The 17,989-nt window shown below is 37.4% G+C and overlaps 1 long non-coding RNA gene across 1 annotated transcript; it reads left to right on the top strand.

The window, feature by feature from the left end:
- Positions 1–16,030: 16,030 nt before the first annotated feature.
- On the top strand, positions 16,031–17,441 carry LOC143630023 (uncharacterized). The gene is made up of 4 exons (XR_013153079.1): positions 16,031–16,588; positions 16,680–16,788; positions 16,874–17,188; positions 17,280–17,441. It is a non-coding gene; the product is annotated as an uncharacterized LOC143630023 (long non-coding RNA).
- The last annotated feature ends 548 nt before the right edge of the window (positions 17,442–17,989 follow it).

The following is a 17,989-nucleotide window of genomic DNA, read 5'->3' as shown; positions in this document are numbered from 1 at the left end:
GATGCTCTATGGGCCTACCGAACTGCTTATAAAACGCCAATTGGAACCACCCCTTATAGACTTGTGTATGGGAAGGATTGTCATTTACCAGTTGAAATTGCACAAAGATCATTTTGGGCCACTAAACAGATTAATATGGATTATGATGATGCAGGTAAAGCGAGGAAATTGGCGTTGTGTGAGATCGAGGAGTTGAGAGACGAGGAATATGATTACGCGTCCGCTTACAAGGAAAAGATGAAGAAAGTTCATGATGCTAATATCCGGTTGAAGAATTTTGAAGTTGGTCAACGAGTGTGGTTGTACAACACGAGAATGAAACTCTTCCCGGGCAAGCTAAGAAGTAAGTGGACGGGCCTGTACTCGATTGTAAGAGTTTGGAATCATGGTCAGTACGAGATTGAAGATTTTGATGATCATTTGAGACAAGTGGTAAATGGCTATAGACTGAAGCCATATATGGAGATGAAGGACATCCACGAGCTGGATGAGGAATCGGTGAATTTTATTGTAACTTCACCGGTTTATGAAGATAACTAAGTTTGAGGCACTGTCGAGCTGTAGACTTTAAATTCTGCGCTTCCGGGAGGCAACCCGGGGTCTTAAACGCCAAGTGTGGGTAAGCTTGTTGAAGAATGGGAAATTAGAGAAATTCGGTAAGCATTGGTGTAGTACACGTCGCTCATTGTATGTAAAGGTATTTTCAGTTTTGAACATGTCCAGGGTGATGTCAGGATGCCAAAACAGGTGTGTTTTCGAAAAATTTCATATCTGATTTCTGAACCCATCGCGTACCGCGATGGGCATGGCATCACACACCATCGCGTACCGCTATGGAGTCAAAACCCTAATTTTTTTAAATTGGGCGGCGGAACACGCCCAGTCCATTTCAACCCATCGCGGTACGCGATGGGTCATGGAGCTCCGCCAACCCGGTTCCTATATAAACACCTTCTTCTTTCTCTCTTTCTTCTTCTTCTTCTTTCACCCGTCTTCTCCTCTTCCCTCTGTCTTCCTCTCCGGCGAACCCAACAACCCACAGTCACATCCACCATCCACCACTCAATCACCACCACACCCTACCCCTGTCACCACCGCACTACCGCTCCACAGTCACACCCACCACCACCATCTCCACTCGTCTTCCTCCTCCCTCCGCCACCACAACCTTCGTCACCATACTGTCACCAATACCACCCCGCCGTCTACCCTTGTCACCACCGTTCTCTCCTTCCCTCTGTCTTCTTCTCCGGCAAACCCAACAACCCATAGTCACATCCGCCATCCACCACTCAATCACCACCACACCCTACCCCTGTCACCACCGCACTACCGCTCGACCACACCGCCGTCTACCTACCACCTCCAACCACCGCCGTCTATCCACTACCCACTGTATTTTTATTCCGCAGTTAATCGACGATAAGGTATGTTAATTTTATATTCTTAGTTTCTTTCGGCTTCATTATGGTTGTCGGGTTATTAGTGGGTTCATTCGGGTTGGATAGTCGGGATGCTATATTCGTTAGATTTTTCGGGTGTGTCAGGACATTAGTTGGGATTATTAATAGTTGCTTCGGATTTGTGGTTACCGGTTTGTTCGGGTTGGTTATTCGGTTGATAAATCAAGATTGTTCAATGTCTCGGGTCGGGTTTTCATTTTCACATTTAAAAATCATTATTTTTTTATAAACTAAATGATAGTGTTTGTTCGATATTATGTGAACGTATTTTTAAATTATTTTGTTAAAACTTCAAAATCCAACCCGACATATTAGTTGTTTGCTTTGCACGCTTTTCGAGACAGTTGGTCAGTTTGTGTCAAGTATGTCAGTTTGTCTTTTGTTTTGTTTGGTTGTGTGTGGTTAATCGAGTTGTGTCGAGTCACGTTTGTTTGTGTTTTGTTATTCGAGTCTCGGGGATACCTCGACAGTTTGAATTGTTAATTGATTACCCGCCCGTACTCAATCTCCATTCGGGTGAGTTAATCTGGTTTTTAGATATACGCACAGGGTGTCCTCGAATTTTTCGTCTTTATTTATTTTATTGTAATATTTTATTAATATTTTAATATTATTTTATTTTATGGGACGACTGCGACCGAAATGCTATACGGTCGTCGACATATTAGTACATCTAACTTGTTTGCTTGAGTTTGCAGATATGGCTGATGCACCAGCGCCTGCTCGACGCAAGAGGCAGAGGACTGACCCGCGTGTCATCCGTTACGGTAGCGATGAGGTCCAGATTGTCCATGGCATCGAGCCAGCGGATATCATGGGAGATGGACGTATACCTAATCAGGTTCTTCGATTCGGCTTGACTACAGATGAGTATACGAGATTTCAGCGGGTTCGACAGATGTAGCTGCTTCGCCACCGTTCATTTGACTGGACATTGTTGCGTCAGTTGGGGATTCACGACCACGTATGTGATTTATTGACATGTCTGTGGTCAGCTGTACTCGCGTGTGACTCGCGCTCATATGTCGAGCTCACACATGAGTTCTACTCGACCTTTGACTTTACGCCCACGGACATCAGTGGGCCACGCGCGGTATCATTCTCACTGGGACGACAGCTGTACGAGATGTCAGTCCCAGATTTTGCCGTGGCCACTGGATTTTATACGGCCGAGGACGTTCAAGCGCCTGCATTTCTGCAGAGTATACGAGGTTACACCACACACGCTCAGGCGCCCCGTGAGCACTGGCTCACGGAGACCCAGCTCGGCCAGTATTGGGCGGAGATCGCCGACGGGGCCTACTCCAGTTCTGTTGTGGAGTTGTCTATTCGGGACCATGTCCATCGCTACATTCACAGGATCGTTGCCTATACTCTCGTTGGCCGACATTCGGGCCACGAGAAGTGCAACAACTTAGATTTGCTGTGTTTATATTTTATCCTTGGCCAGCGACCGACCAATGTGGCGATGCTCCTGTTCACATCTTTCGCTCGGGGTAGCAGACTTCAGGGATCCTCGGCACACTTACCCTTAGGGCCTTATATTACGAGGATTGCTGAGCGACTTGGGGTATTTGAGCGCTATCCCACCAGATACTTTACGTTGGGGCCAGCCACAGGTGTTTTTGGGATATCGGAGGCTCGTTGGGCCGGGATCGTTGAGGAGCAGGATCTAGTAGCTTTAGTCCCGGTCCGACAGGATCCACAGGCACTACCATCATAGTGATTGGAGGCTGCGGTTTCTCTTCAGAGAGGTATTCCGATACGTAGGCAGCAGGTCCGACTCCACACATTGAGCGACCTCAGCAGCAGCATCGGTTGAGACAGGCATCTACATCATCATCTTCACAGCCGCAGCAGCCAGTCACATTGGCTATGATTTATCAGCAGCAGCAGCAGATTTTAGAGACCATGGCCCGCCATGATGACTACTTTCGTTTATTGTTTGTTGCTTCACAGGTACCGCTCCCACAGTCGTTGATCATTCCAGTGGAGCAGCAAGTGGATCCGTAGGACGAGGCAGATGATGATCCACTAGCACAGTAGCTTTTTAGTTACCTTTTTCACTTTATTTTTTTTATTAGTATCATGGTCTGTATTATATTATATTATATTTTGGGGATCCATGTATGGTAACTAGTTGGGCTTTATGTTTATATATCTTTTGATTGCTGCTGTGTTTGATTTAATTGTATATTTTGTTGTAATCGAACTTTGTGGGTGTTGTTCACTATAAACCCTCATGAGACCCCACTAGTCCTCCCGGGCTACCGGGGGGTTTACAGGGCTTGTTGCATACGCTAAATGCAATCGTGATTCCTACGAAAGTGAGTTAGGTCTTTTAACGTTTTTAACTAACTTAACATAATTTCTTATGAAACGACTTAATTTGGCTCGGTAATTGTTTTAATAAAATTAATAAATATTCAATTTCTTAACTCTTAAAAGACATATGTCTTACACTTGTGAGAAGCTTGCTTCTACACGTCTCGAGATTTTGCAGGTTCGATTGTCAGTTTCGTAATTGGATGACACGAGAGTATACGAGTGTTTATGAGAGTTCACGACCCGACTGGTCCTTCTCCAGTCCCGTTGATATCAGGTGATTTCAGTTTCATAATTTATTTTGTTTTTATTAATTTAAACGTTAAAAGTGTAATAGTATAATTATTAGTAGGACCGCCACATTTGAGCCCCGAATTTTAAATTGCTTATTAGTCAAAAAGTCAATTTCAACCCCGTCCCTCAAATGTATATTAATCGTTTGATCTATTTTAACATTGAGGATAATGTAAACCTCAAGTGTGGGGATGGGGGAAATTTGAAAAATTTTAGCCCGATAGTACCTCGAAGAGTGTTCAGAAACCAAAGTTGTTAACTGTTAATTATTGCCATTAATGCCATGTCATAGGTTTCTGGTCATGGTTGGTTTTTCAGCTTCTCATTAGTCTTACTCACAAATGTTTTTATAAAGAGAAGTTGAAAATGGGGTCGTTTAGGCGGGGATAACGAGTCAAGGGGACGGGTATACATGTTTCATATCGGCAGCCCATTATTCCAGACATATTGTGAGATGCCCCCCTATACGTAATACACATACTATATAATAGATATAAAACATGTCTTACACCATTGATTGAGGGAAACCGGTAAGTTTTACAGAGTTAGAACTTGCTTGTCACATGCTTATTGAGATCTTAATACCACCACCTGTATGGAGATTAGGACTTCAGAAAACCCTTTTATACACTATTCCCCCACTAAATAAATTTCCTTACCCGACATTATTCCCCTAGGAGCCCATTTGGACCATATTCCTTTTCATTTATTAAACTGAACATTACACACCATTTCAGCCTTGGCCTTCACTTTATTTTAACCCTGTGTGATGAAATCCAGTTCGTTATCGAGTTGTATATAGTTAGTTGTTGAGCATAGTACACAATGTACTTATGTCTCGGTTGAGTTGTAAATATGTGTTTATCAGAGTTGTTTATTTATTTTCTTTCAGTTGTTAAGCATAGTACACAATTTACTCATGTCTCGGTTGAGTTGTAAATATGTGTTTATCAGAGTTGTTTATTTATTGGCTTCAGTATATTGTCTATCAAATGATAAAAAAAATGAAAAAAAAATCAGCAAAAAGCCAAAAAGAAAGTCAGTTCTTATTCAGTTATGTAATTAGCAGTCTGTTTGTTTTTGATCAGTTGTCTGTGTATTTTTTTAACTAGGTTTCATCCACCTTAGTCACTAAATATGCCTATTCCGCACCCAACCCAAGCCGCAGCAAAACCCTAGTCCGAGTCTTTATGCAACCGGTGGGTAATGGGTGGAGATAAGACTGACCTGCAAGCTTATTAAGTTGTGACTCATATTTGGTATTTGAGAGTAGAGACATATACTGGCACATCTTTTGCTAGTCCAGATATTAAACCGAGAGGAGTGTTGATAGTGTGAGGGGTATGAACATGTATGCCTTAACTGGAAACAAAGTACACTTGTCTGGGCGGCTCTATTGTTTTTATTATAGCATTTAACCGTATTTGTGAGATGTCAATCTAAAAACAGTGTTAGTATGGGAAACTGGGTATGACCTTAAACCTTACTAGTATTAATGGCGAAAATCTACATACCTATGATGGAGGTCGATGTTTGCTTTAGAGTTTTGCTTGAGGGCAAGAAAAAGATAAGTGTGGGGATGTGATGGTCGGTTAATTTGTATATGTTTTAGTTTGTTTATTATTTAGTTTTAACTGTTTATTCTAGAACTATCGATACTTCATACATGTTTTATTGTATTTCAGGTCATAGGCGTTAATGTAATCAGTATGGACCTGTTGTGGCACGGAATGAAGACCCGAGATGTCCACCACGCAAAACGAGGAAAAAAATGAAGTTTGCTGTAGCAGAGTCCCATCGCGGTACGCGATGGGCTTGCTGAAGGACCCATCGCGTACCGAGATGGGTTGTAATTTAATGTTGACTTGTTGGTCAATCGCGGTACGCGATTGGACATGGAAGACCCGTTGCGGTATCACGTACCGCGACGGGATGTGTAGACGGGATTTTTTTGTTTATAACATCTTTTTTCACCAAGAGAAACACTAACTTCGTGTTTGACCACCAAGAGGCGATCCCAGCAGTTCCTATTGGCGATTTCCACTATCCTAGCTCGTGTCAAGACCCTACATATGATTCCTATCATCCTAATCGAAGCTTCAATGATGTCTAGGCTCGGCTAATCTCCTAAAATCGCACCCGGGATGTATAGTTTGTAACCTTTTACAATTTTTCTCATGTGATTACGAATACTTATGTTTTGTTATTGATGATTAATATATGATTATTGATGTTTGGTATTTCTGAGTGTTCGGTCGGTTTAGGTTTACGTTGGTCTGAACGATCTGTTACCAGTTGCTAGATAATTAGTCATATAACTGTTTGGTTAGAATGATTACGATAAAACATACAATTACCCTTAACTGAGTCACACTGGCAAGGACTGTTTGATAACCAGTGTCGTGTGTAAAGTAATTGTTGATGTCTAAGGTTTTGTCTGATTGATCAGTTTTCAGTTAATCGTTAATAATTAATCTGTTAGGTTGCATGAGATACTGTTGGTTGCTTACTTGAATTCTCGGGTGTGATTTGCTTTGTTAACTGTTTGAAATTCGTTTATTTGTTCGTTGCTTAGTTCTCTATATTTATTAAAATTGCTTGTGTGATCAGCACTAAAAACCATTCACTTCATAATTAGAAATCTGTTACACGAATACATTGACCACATACTCCTTGTGATACGATACCCTACTTTCTCTAACTATTTTGAATAATTAGATTTTTGATTGACTCAAACGACGGTAATCAGTTTAAAACAAAATAAACGAAACTATTGAAGTTAAAATGAAATAAACAAATCTCTAGAGTAACACAAAATGATAAACATAATGAATGAAATATTAAAGTCATCAACATTGCAATAAGTAAATGGAATAATGTGGGTCAAGAATAGATGGGTGACTTGAACTAACAACATATAACCAAGTAAGTCGGTACAACGTTGATTTCAAGAATAAACGACACTTTTGTTGTCAAAATATCAAAATAGATTAAGTTTTTTTGTCAATAATGACACGCTAAACAAGTGAAAATTTCAAGTGTCATCATGAATAAATGCAACACTGAGATTATAAATAACAAAGTGAACAATTGAAACTTCGAGATTGAGAATAACAAGGTAAAACATTGGACTCAAATTGATGAAACATTAAGATCAAGAATAACAAGATGGTTCGATAAAACATTGAGCGGGAAAACAACCAAACAAATAGCCAAAACAATTCATGTAAAGTAAATATAAAATAAACATGTGACTTCTACTAGATAGCTATAATCATAGTCCTGGTTATAAATAAGCGAATCCGTTTCGAGGTAACCGGTAATGGATAGCCAAAGGTAGAAATACGGTTTCTATTAGATAACTATATACACAACCATGTTCATAGTCCCACCTTCCACTAAACGATTACGTTCATGGAAAATCGATCATAGACCAGGAGATTGAGGTAACAACAGTAAACCAATTCGAACAAGCGACTATATGTATTATAAACGATGCATGTAATTGTGTGTTTTCGTGTTTCAGAGTAAACATGAATGAAAATATGTCAACAATCAATAAATAACCAAACTCAAATACAAATTTTATAACCACCTTCGAAGAAATTAGATACTAATATTATTTCGATTATATCCAGATATAATTGTATATATAAAAAATGCATGAAGAAGAAGTTAAAGAAAAAAAATGAAGCTTGCGATCTTGTCTTCTCGAAGGTAGGTGGATGTGAGGTATGAAGGCTAGGGTGAGGGCGGTGCCATGATTTGTTAACTGAAACTCGTTGGCGTTGAGGAATGGGGAAGAAAAATGATTTTTAACATTCATTTTAATTCGTGAAAATCGGTTGCAAAACGTGATGTTCTTATAATTCTAAGTTATAATTTCTGTATGATAAATGAACGTCCTTAATTAGTACTAACGCTTGCGAACTTTTATGAAATTTTTTTATGTAAAATAAAGGATTCCCTTTTGGTGGTGTCCTATGGAAAATTTATAAAGAATCGCCAAAAAAATGTCTCGTTTTGTTAGAAATGTTATAGTGATAATATAATAGCCTCATGAGCTTAGGACTTGTTTGAAACAAAAGATTTTATTTAAAGATTTCATTTAACCTTGGTAAAATATTATATATAATAAGAATAATAATAGAGATAATTATAGTGATAATAATAGTAATAATAGTAGTGATGATAATAATAATAACATTAATGATAATAAAAATAATAATAATAATTATTATTATTATTATTATTATAAACCATTTAATTTGACTTAAAGTATTTTTGAAGAAAATCAACTTAATTAAATACTTGTGAATTAGATATATTAAAAGAGTCGATGATTTGAAATTATAAGTGTAATGTATTCATAAAAAAATGAATGCAGAGAAACATGTGTGGTTTTCAAAAAGAAAAAAAATTGGTATGTTTGATGAGTAGGAAGGGACTAAGTATTGGCGCAAGGCTAAGAGTGAGCTTCAAGTGGCCAGGGAATGCGGTTTAGGGTATTGCATGGCAAAACACCAGTTAGCCGTTCCTGAGCATTGTTGGTGTGTTTGGGTCAATATAATGTAATGGGCTCGCAACATGAGCATATGGTAAACATAAGGTGTGGTAAATGGTTGAGTAATGGGTCGTGGGAAGCATTTCGTCGTGGGAAACATTTTGATATTGTGAGGTGATTAAGTGGTGACGTATAACGAGCTATACCAAGGTTGTGTGTTCCGTGCAGGGCTTTTTTTTGTTGTTGTTCGGTTGACTTTGGGTATATTGGGTTTGTGTTGGGTTTGAGATTGGTTAGGACATAGATTTGGTGTTTGTGCTTATTGTTGTTGTTGTTGGTGCTGATGAGTTATGATGCATTTGGGTCATCATGGTCGGGTTAACGACTGCCTATTGCTTGAAAATTTGGGCTGTCACTTTACGGGTTAAGTTTCGAGGGCGAAGTCGAGGAAAATGAGAAGACATGCTGCGAAGCGGAAATTATTTGCATGCACGGGACGTAAATATAGAATTCGAATTACCAACCAAAAGAAACACTACATGAAACATTCAGAAATCTTAATTACTCTGTATAAATCATAAAAAAAAGTTACATGAAGCAATATTTGAATATGAGTTTGAAATGTCCATGACCGAACATGAGTTTTCGCAATTCAGTAAGAATTTCATAAATAATAGAATTAAAACTATATCAACTTTGAAATCAGAATATCCATGAACCACGATAGATTTTCGTATCCCAATAAAAACTTATATAAACAGTAAAATATTGAAAATCGAGTGTTCGTTTATCACCATGATTTTTCGAACTTTAAATTAAAACCATAATAATAAATGAATATATAACTAAAGAAAAACGAATTGAAAACTCGACTATTCATGTGTCACCATGACTTTTTGAATTTTTATTTAAAACCATAATAAATGAATATATAAATAAAGAAAACGAAATGAAACTTGACTATTTATGTATTACCATGATTTTTTTGAATTTTCAATTAACACCATAATATAAACAATTGAGTCTTTAGAATCATACATTGCATATAACACCGTGACTTGTATGCAATTTTTAAGAGTAAGATGAAACCACTTTCTATTCACAAAGGAAAAATCACGTTTGATAACTTAAAGTAGTAGTTCGTACGACGTTTAGTATGGTATGGTATGTTTTGGCCGAATAAGTTTCAGCACCTTTTCGAACCATCCAAGTAAGCAACCAGGTCTCACGGTTCATTGTGATTTATACGTATCGTTTATCCTTAGGTTTAATAATTCGGTTTCAAGGTTTAAAAAAAACAAATGTAACCTTCCAGCTACTACATACCCGTCATGTAAAACCATCATTAATGACAACGAAAAAATAGACATATCGAAACATGAATTATTACATTAAAAATTCGTTGAAAAATATAAAAGATTTCAAAACTGCTTAGGCATAAGCCTTAGAGTTTGTTTGTGAGTAAGTGTACATGCGACGTTATAAAATATTATAAATATACTTGAAGCATATGAACAATCTTAAAAGATGCGGGCACATAACACATAGAGTATACATGAAATCGGGGCCCTAAAAATAAACTATAACTATACTAAGTCGTTACGTCTAACCACCTATCTTATAGTCACGGCTCTGATACCAATCTGTAACACCCCGGCTTTAAGCGGAATATGCCCGGGTGCAACGTACAGATCACTCATAAGCTCGTAACACTATTAAAAGTGACAATTTATTTATTTTATTTCATAATTTCACAAGTACGCAAATAGTTTGATAATGAGACAAGAAGAACATCACATCTAAATGAAGCAAATATTATTCATTGAAATAATCCTATGGTATAACTAATTTTCTTGTCCTGTAACTTCATCGTATCAACCTGCAGCACGTTTAAAATAATATATTTTGTCAACAATACATGTTGGTGAGTTTTCATAAGTTTTTTTGCGTATATAAATATATATTAAATATATGATTCAACAATCGTCATGCAATAAACATTCAAACATAATGTAAATGAAATCAAATAGTGTCATCCTCCCGTTCATTTAGCCAAAGCCGTAGAAGTCGGGGAAATGAGAACCACCTTACGTAAACAACTGAATTCGTAACGTTAGACAGCGCAGGTACGTCCCGGCGGACCCTCCCACTACGTGTATGCGTTTGCGTTTGCGTAACTTCCATCATAAAAACAATAAACATGTTGCAAGCAAGTTCACATATAATCATAAACAATATGCAAGAATAATATTAACATGTACGATAAATGTGAATCGTTTTGTAAATAAGCGCATAACTAAAGAAATAAAAACTTGTGACATGCTACACCCCAAAAATATTAAAAGAGTAAAAAAGGGGTTATGAAAAACTCACTTGTTAAGTAAGGGAGTCAAGAGCGAAAAATGCCTTTAAACGAGTGAGCCGACAAAGTTCGGTTCAACGAACGGCCCTAGATAAATAAATAGCTTGGCTTAAAAATAAGTTGCGTTAAGAAAATAATTTGGCGAGAACGTTCGGTTTATGGCAAAGCAATTTATAAGAAAAAAAATATATGTATTTTGGGTTTATAAAAAAAAGGCTTTTGGTTATTTGATTTGTTAAGTTAATTTATTTTAGTCTTAGAAAAACAAAAGGGTTATAATAAATATTAATTAATTTAGATGAGTCCGGTTTGGTCCAACCGAACAATTAATTAAGAAAACTAGTTTAACGAGTGGTTTGTTTTTTTGGTCGGACACGAACCCGGTTATTGAGTCGGGTTTGTGAGTAACATAATTTGAAAAATATGAAGTAGTATGTTAAAAAAATGTTTGTTCTTGATTATTAGTTTGTAAAAATAAAACTTGACTTTTAAACATAAAATTTATAAACCGAACATAAGCAAGCCAATTACGCAGGATGATATGTCTCCATGAATGTCGTTTGGGTTGTCATCATGGAAACAATCGCTATGCGTAAGGACAAGAAATAAATATTACCCGGGGATTGTATCACAAAAGAAGAAGAAAATAATAATTCTTGAGCAATTGTCTTTTGAAAGTCAAACTTGAGACTTGGGAGAAATTGGCAAGCATGAATAATTTTGAGTGTAAATTAGTTGTGCAAGGAATGTAGAGAATGAGTGAGCTTTATATAGGCTCAAAATCGTTAATAACAAGGTCAAGTGAGTTAATTTGATGGCTAGTCAAGAGGCTAGTCATAAGGCTTGGAATCATAGATTTTAACTATTTGAATGTTTAAACCCATTAAATGTCTTTGACTCAATTGATTAAAGAAAGATAATATAATACTTAGAATTAAATTTGTAACATCAAAAATAATAAAACAACATTATAAACCTAAACAACATCATGAACATAAATACAAAAACAATTCGCCATTTTATTAATAAATGAAGATCCGAAAGATGTCGAAATTTTAAAATGGGTCGGGTTTTTGGCTTTCAAAAATGACGAATGTCACACCTGTGGATTCAAGAATCCCTTCGGATTGGAATCTTTTAACTCTTGCCTTGCTTATGTGGCCAAGTCGACAATATCATAGAAAAGTATCATTGATGCCAGATCTGATACGTTTTGAAAGATGATATATGTTATTATTAGTTTGAACATCAATCTCATAAATACCATTTTGAGGTTTAGCCTCAAAATAAAAGATATCATTCAAATAAGAAGAAATAGCCATGCCCTTAAAAACATACTTAAATCCTTGTTCAAACAACAACGAAACTGAAACGATGTTTCCGGTCAAACCAGTAGCATACAAACAATTATTCAAATGAAAAACTTGGCCAGATGGACAAGTAAAAAAGAAAAACTCCAGTTTCCAGAACTGGTACTCTCTTCTCATCTCCCACGATGAGTTCCATGCTACCTTTATTCAGTTTCCTCCACTTCTCACGCTCCTGCAAGACATTAACGATGTGGAAACCACATCCGGTATCAAATACCCATGTGTTGCTAAAGACAGTGAAAAGTTCAATAACGTATAGGAAATACCTCGAGAAGAGCCTTCACCATTGGCTCTCTTTATCTTGATCTCAGCAAGGTATTCGGGACAGTTTCGCATCCAGTGTCCCATTTGGTTGCATCGATAGCACTGGCGCTCCTCAGGGGGCGGCGGTGGTATTTTTGGAACCCCTTGGTTGGCACTGGTGGCACGAGGGGCAGCAATGGTAACATTCTTCTTGCCTTTACCCTTATAACCCCGGTTCTTGGGATTAGGCTTCTTGACACCAGTAGATCAGATCATCAGAACTTGATTGGTCCTTGAAGGAATGTTCATCTCAGCCGTCTTAAGCATGTTGTGAAGCTTCGGCACTGTCTTCACCCAGGCATTCATATTGAAATTCATTACAAACTGGTCGTAAGAGCTGGGGAGAGAGTTGAGGATGAAATCCGCTGCCATTTCATCAGGCAGGGGATAATCAAGTTTCATAAGCTGATCGATGTACCCATCTTAAGAACATGCGCACTGACGGGAAACCCTTCTGCCATCTTGCAACTAATGAGTTGTTTCATAGTATCGAACCGTTCCTGATGGGCTTGTTTTTGGAACATGCCCTTGAGTTGTTCCAGCATCTCATAGGCACCAAAGTCTTCTAAGCCCTTAGCAAGCTCAGAAGTCATGGTGGCTAGCATAATACAGGAGACCTCAGCCGAGTCATCCCTATGCTTCTCAAGAACTTTTCGAGCAGCGGTTGTGTTGTTTTCAGGCTCGTTTGGAACAGGTCCATCGAGAACATACAGGCGCTTTGCCATTGTAAGAACTAGTCTTAAGTTGCGGTGCCATTCGATGAAGTTGATGCCGTTTAGTTTATCCTTCTCAAGGATAGACTTAAGGGCGTAAGGTGAGTTTTCGTTTAATGACATCTGATTAAAAAGCAAAAGTAAATTTAATTAGTATTTTCGATGTAGTAGTCCTACTATTAATGACCCAATAACATTAATGAAATGGGAGTATGAGAATCTGGCTTCCAGTTATTAAAGGCAGCTGTAGCACACAACATTAATAAGTGGTTAGGCAGACTGACAACGATTGCCAATTGTAAATAGAGCACAACTCTCGGTTATGAGGCATATAGAGACAACGATTGTCTGTATCGATACGTTTAGCCTCATCTTTGCCCACTTTAAGTCTCCAGACAGCTGTAGCATGTAACAGGAGAGTAAAGTAATAGTTGTCCTAGTACAGTGACGTGTGAAAGGGCCGGATGTGTCAACGAAGAGCTTTCACCTTGATGGGATAGGCTAGAAAACAAGTGCGGTGCTTTAGCTCCAAACACTCGAAATTTCGCAGTATGCCTCAAGCGTGACTTGTAGTAGGATTGGCATAAACTACTGGTTTTAAATTGGGATTAATTTTATAATTACCAAATAGAGTAAAAGTCAAATTTTACTGTATTTATTATCGGGACAAAAAATGATGAACCCTTTCATCTCTTAGGACACTTATTTTTAAATAACCTATTAAAAACTAAGTTTGTCGCGATACGGCTAACCAATTTTAAGTTAATAGAAAACTATAAGTTATTGGTTTTAGAAATCAAAACGTTTTTAATTTGCAAAACATAATTGGTTAATAAAAATGTTTATTTTCCAAATTTATTTGGTATTAAGTTGGTGATGTTATAATCCTATTATAAACAATCCAAGCAACCAAAATATCAAATAATAATATGTAAATCCTTATGGCCAAAAGGTGATCGGTCTCGCTAGAGCCAATTAGGGAGACCGATCGGGTCAAGGGGTTCACAACACAAAATAACCACAATGATGGACTTCTTCGTGCATCCCGTCATCTTGTCAACTCCAAGAAATCCTTGAGCTCGTCCTCGGTTATCATCGCGTCTTCTTTATTACAAATTTATAAACTAACAACAATTTTCCTATTACAAATTTGAACCATCCAATATGGCCAAAGAAAACTGAAAAATAAAATAATAACCGATTACAATTTTGAACCATCCATATGGCCAAATAACGAACTCGACAACCAAACACAACCAAACAAACATAGGTCGGGGCAAGATTTACATATTCAAAATAAATAAATTTTGGGTCGTTTTGACTTGGTCAAATAAAATAAACAAAATTTTGACCAAATCTAAAATTACCCGAAAACAAATCTAGATCAAGAAACTTTAAACGATTTAAAGTTTGTGATGTAGATCCGGTTTAAACGAACCGGGATCGACTCGTACGTTGTAACCGCGGCTCTGATACCACTGTTGGGATTCAACGGTGGTCCGGAACGGAACGGTCAAAATAGTTTTAACCCATTTTAGTTAAGTATTTTGTTTAAGTAATCATTAATCAATATTAATAATTTATATATAAACGAACTATAAAACGCAGTGGAAAATAAATGATTAAAAAGAACCCGAAACCCGAACTCGGATCCGGTTACAACTAATACGAGTACGAATAATAAATCAAACCATAGATCTAGTTTAGTTATATATACCTCGGTTATCGAAACCGGGTGAGACACCGAGATGATAACGAACGGCACTAGATCTGGACACAACAAGACCAAACGACGACTCCGGCGACGGCAGCGGCGGCGGAGTTCCGGTGATGATGCAGCGGCTCTAAGGAGGTGTGATGGTGGTCAGTGAACAGTAGCAGCCAAAGAGAGTGGCTGCAATGATACCGAGCAGCAACAACAGTTGCCAAAAACACCAGGTCTCCGGAATATAGGGTCGCCGAAAAAACTGCCACGCCGGAAAAACGACCAGCAGCAGCGGCTCAGCTGCTGTGGTGTTATGGCGATGGTAGCGATGCTCCTGTGAGGGTGTGGAGGCCGGCGAGGAGTGGCGGCGCTGGATGAACGGCGGCAGTCCGGTGGCAAGAAAACGGCGTCGGAAATGGTGGTATTTACGGTTTTTGGTTTGGTAGTGATGATAGGTTAAAAAAATCTGAATATATTATTATAATATATATATATATATATATAAAGATAATTAAGGTTTAATCAATATTAAACCCAATGGGCTTAGAGCCCAAAGCACCAAACTAAAAAGCCTATAACCATCGTTAGCCTTATTCAATCGTGTCTAGCCCAGTTAACAACTTAAGTGGGCTCGGTGTTCGTTATTCTCGGTATAACTCTTACCGGGTCACAATCGCGTCGGCCCGCGTTGACCTGACCCGAACCAACCATTTTTCCAACAGTTTATGGAATGGAGAAACATTCTTACTCATGTCCGGATTTAACTGCATTTCAGATCAATTTCCGTCTTCAATGTTAAACTTAAACTGGTGCATAAATTCTTGTTAAACTTAAATAGGTTCACTATTCAGATTATATGAAGAGATGCATAAATTATGGTTAAACTTAAACTGGTGCATAAATTCTGGTTAAACCGACCCGAAACCGAAAAATTGTTAAAATCCATAACCGAGATCAGATCCGTGTAATAAGTTTCGGTTTCGGGTTTATGCTGCTGGCTAGATTTAGATGACCTGTTTTGCATTGTATAAACTTAATGCTTTAGTAGATATATGTGGACATGATGTTGCAGATTTGTTTAGTTTTCTTGTTTAGCAAGATATTATGTACTGGTTGTCTGGTCCTTGGTATCATATTTTCCTGCTAATGCTACATGTTTGTCTGGTTTACAATCCTAGTGGATAATGTTTTTTTTAAATCTGATTACTATCATATATTTTTTTATTAAGGAGATAAGAGATCTAAATGTCATTTTTCAAAATCTGATTACTATCATATAGTTTTGTTAAGGGGATCTAATTGCCATTTTTAATTCTACTTTTCAGTAAGTATCCTCACATGCTCTTAACTTGTAAACTTGTATTTCACTTTTATATGTTGATGCATCATAAAGCATGGTGTGCAGTTGACTGTTTATTGACTCTCCGGCTTTATGTTTTTAATGTTAACAGAGACCTCAGTTAGTCAAAGGAAATATGCAACTATTTTCTGTTGATCAACAGCGAATCAAGCTCTTGAAGCACATGCAGCATCATTTGCCAGCTTGAAAGTAAAGATAATTTCTTTTTATATAATACTTTGAAACCCCATATAAGTATAGTGTCATCAATATATATCACATATTATTGTGTCATGCACAGCTTCCAGGCAATGAGAATCCTTCAATTCTCATTTCTTTTGCAACAAAAAGCTCCAACGCTGGACAGGTTACTTCAAAGCTGCATGTTATTGAGCTTGGCGCCCAACCAGGTTCTATTCTCTATACTTGTCTTTTCATTCAGTACACTTTTGACTTCTCATCTTTATCTTTTCTCAATTGCAATTGAATGTGCAGGGAAACCCTCATTCACTAAGAAACAAGCGGATCTCTTTTTCCCTCCTGACTTTGCAAATGATTTTCCCGTGGCCATGCAGGTAGCTTTGTTCTTGTTTACAAGTGATATTTAAGACCGATATTTTTTTTATATCCAAGACTGTTAAGCAGTACATGGACAGTGAGCAAAAGAAGACCAATGAGCGGTTCAACAAACTTGAAGATGAGCTAGAGAAACTTAAAAAAGGTACACATAGTGTTTCCGAAGCCGCAAGTTGCCAAATGGGGGGGCATGAAGAAGAGTTTGAAAACGAACCACTTGATCAAGAATCACATGTAAGTAGTCTTGGGTACAAGGGTTTCTTTTTAGTATAATATCTTTATGTTTTATCATAATTCATTGCAACTAATATCACATATTTTGTAGGACAATTCGTGTTATCTTGCGGTTGATGATGCCACAAATTTAGTCGCTAAAGGATCCATTGTGGATTAGTGTCTCGGGTATTACAAAAAATATTAGCTTTATATTACCGCTTCATATTCATATTTTCACATTTTTTAAGAAATTTGGCTTTTTGTTCTTTGTTGGAATTGTCTCGGATTGGTATAAATTTTACGACAGTAGGTTTAAGTTATAGTGTTAAGGTTGACTTTTTATAGTCAAGCTGATGATTAATGCTAATCAAAATATGACATTTAGTTAGGAACTTTTTTCCCTAAACCTAGATAAATAAGTCTCCATAACCAGTTAGGAACTTAGGATATGAAGTTATTATGTTATGTGATTAATAAAAGTTAGTATTTCGGCTGTAATTAGACTCAATTCGCTTATGCTATTGATCTTGTAAAGTTGTCATATTGTATATGCTAGATCAGGTTATCAAGTTGCTTTGTGGAATATCTGATTGACCACTTTTTTTGACAAATCATTTGAACTTTAGGTTTAACTAATCTAAATTTTTTCTCGGGTTGGGGGAGGGAATAATGAATGCACGGATGCTGATATTGATGGAATTCGTGAAGAATTGTCAACTTTTGTGGCATCCTTTATTTACCTGTGAATGTTCGTATCGATGTTAATGAAATGTTAAACTTTGAAATATTGTGAAGAATGGTCGAGTTTTGAATGTTTGT

Source organism: Bidens hawaiensis, unplaced genomic scaffold, assembly GCF_021521415.1.
Source record: "Bidens hawaiensis isolate Kalapana, Puna unplaced genomic scaffold, B.hawaiensis_p1.1 tig00005510_1, whole genome shotgun sequence".
NCBI classification, from domain to species: domain Eukaryota; kingdom Viridiplantae; phylum Streptophyta; class Magnoliopsida; order Asterales; family Asteraceae; genus Bidens; species Bidens hawaiensis.
This window is presented reverse-complemented; position numbering and strand designations above follow the sequence as displayed.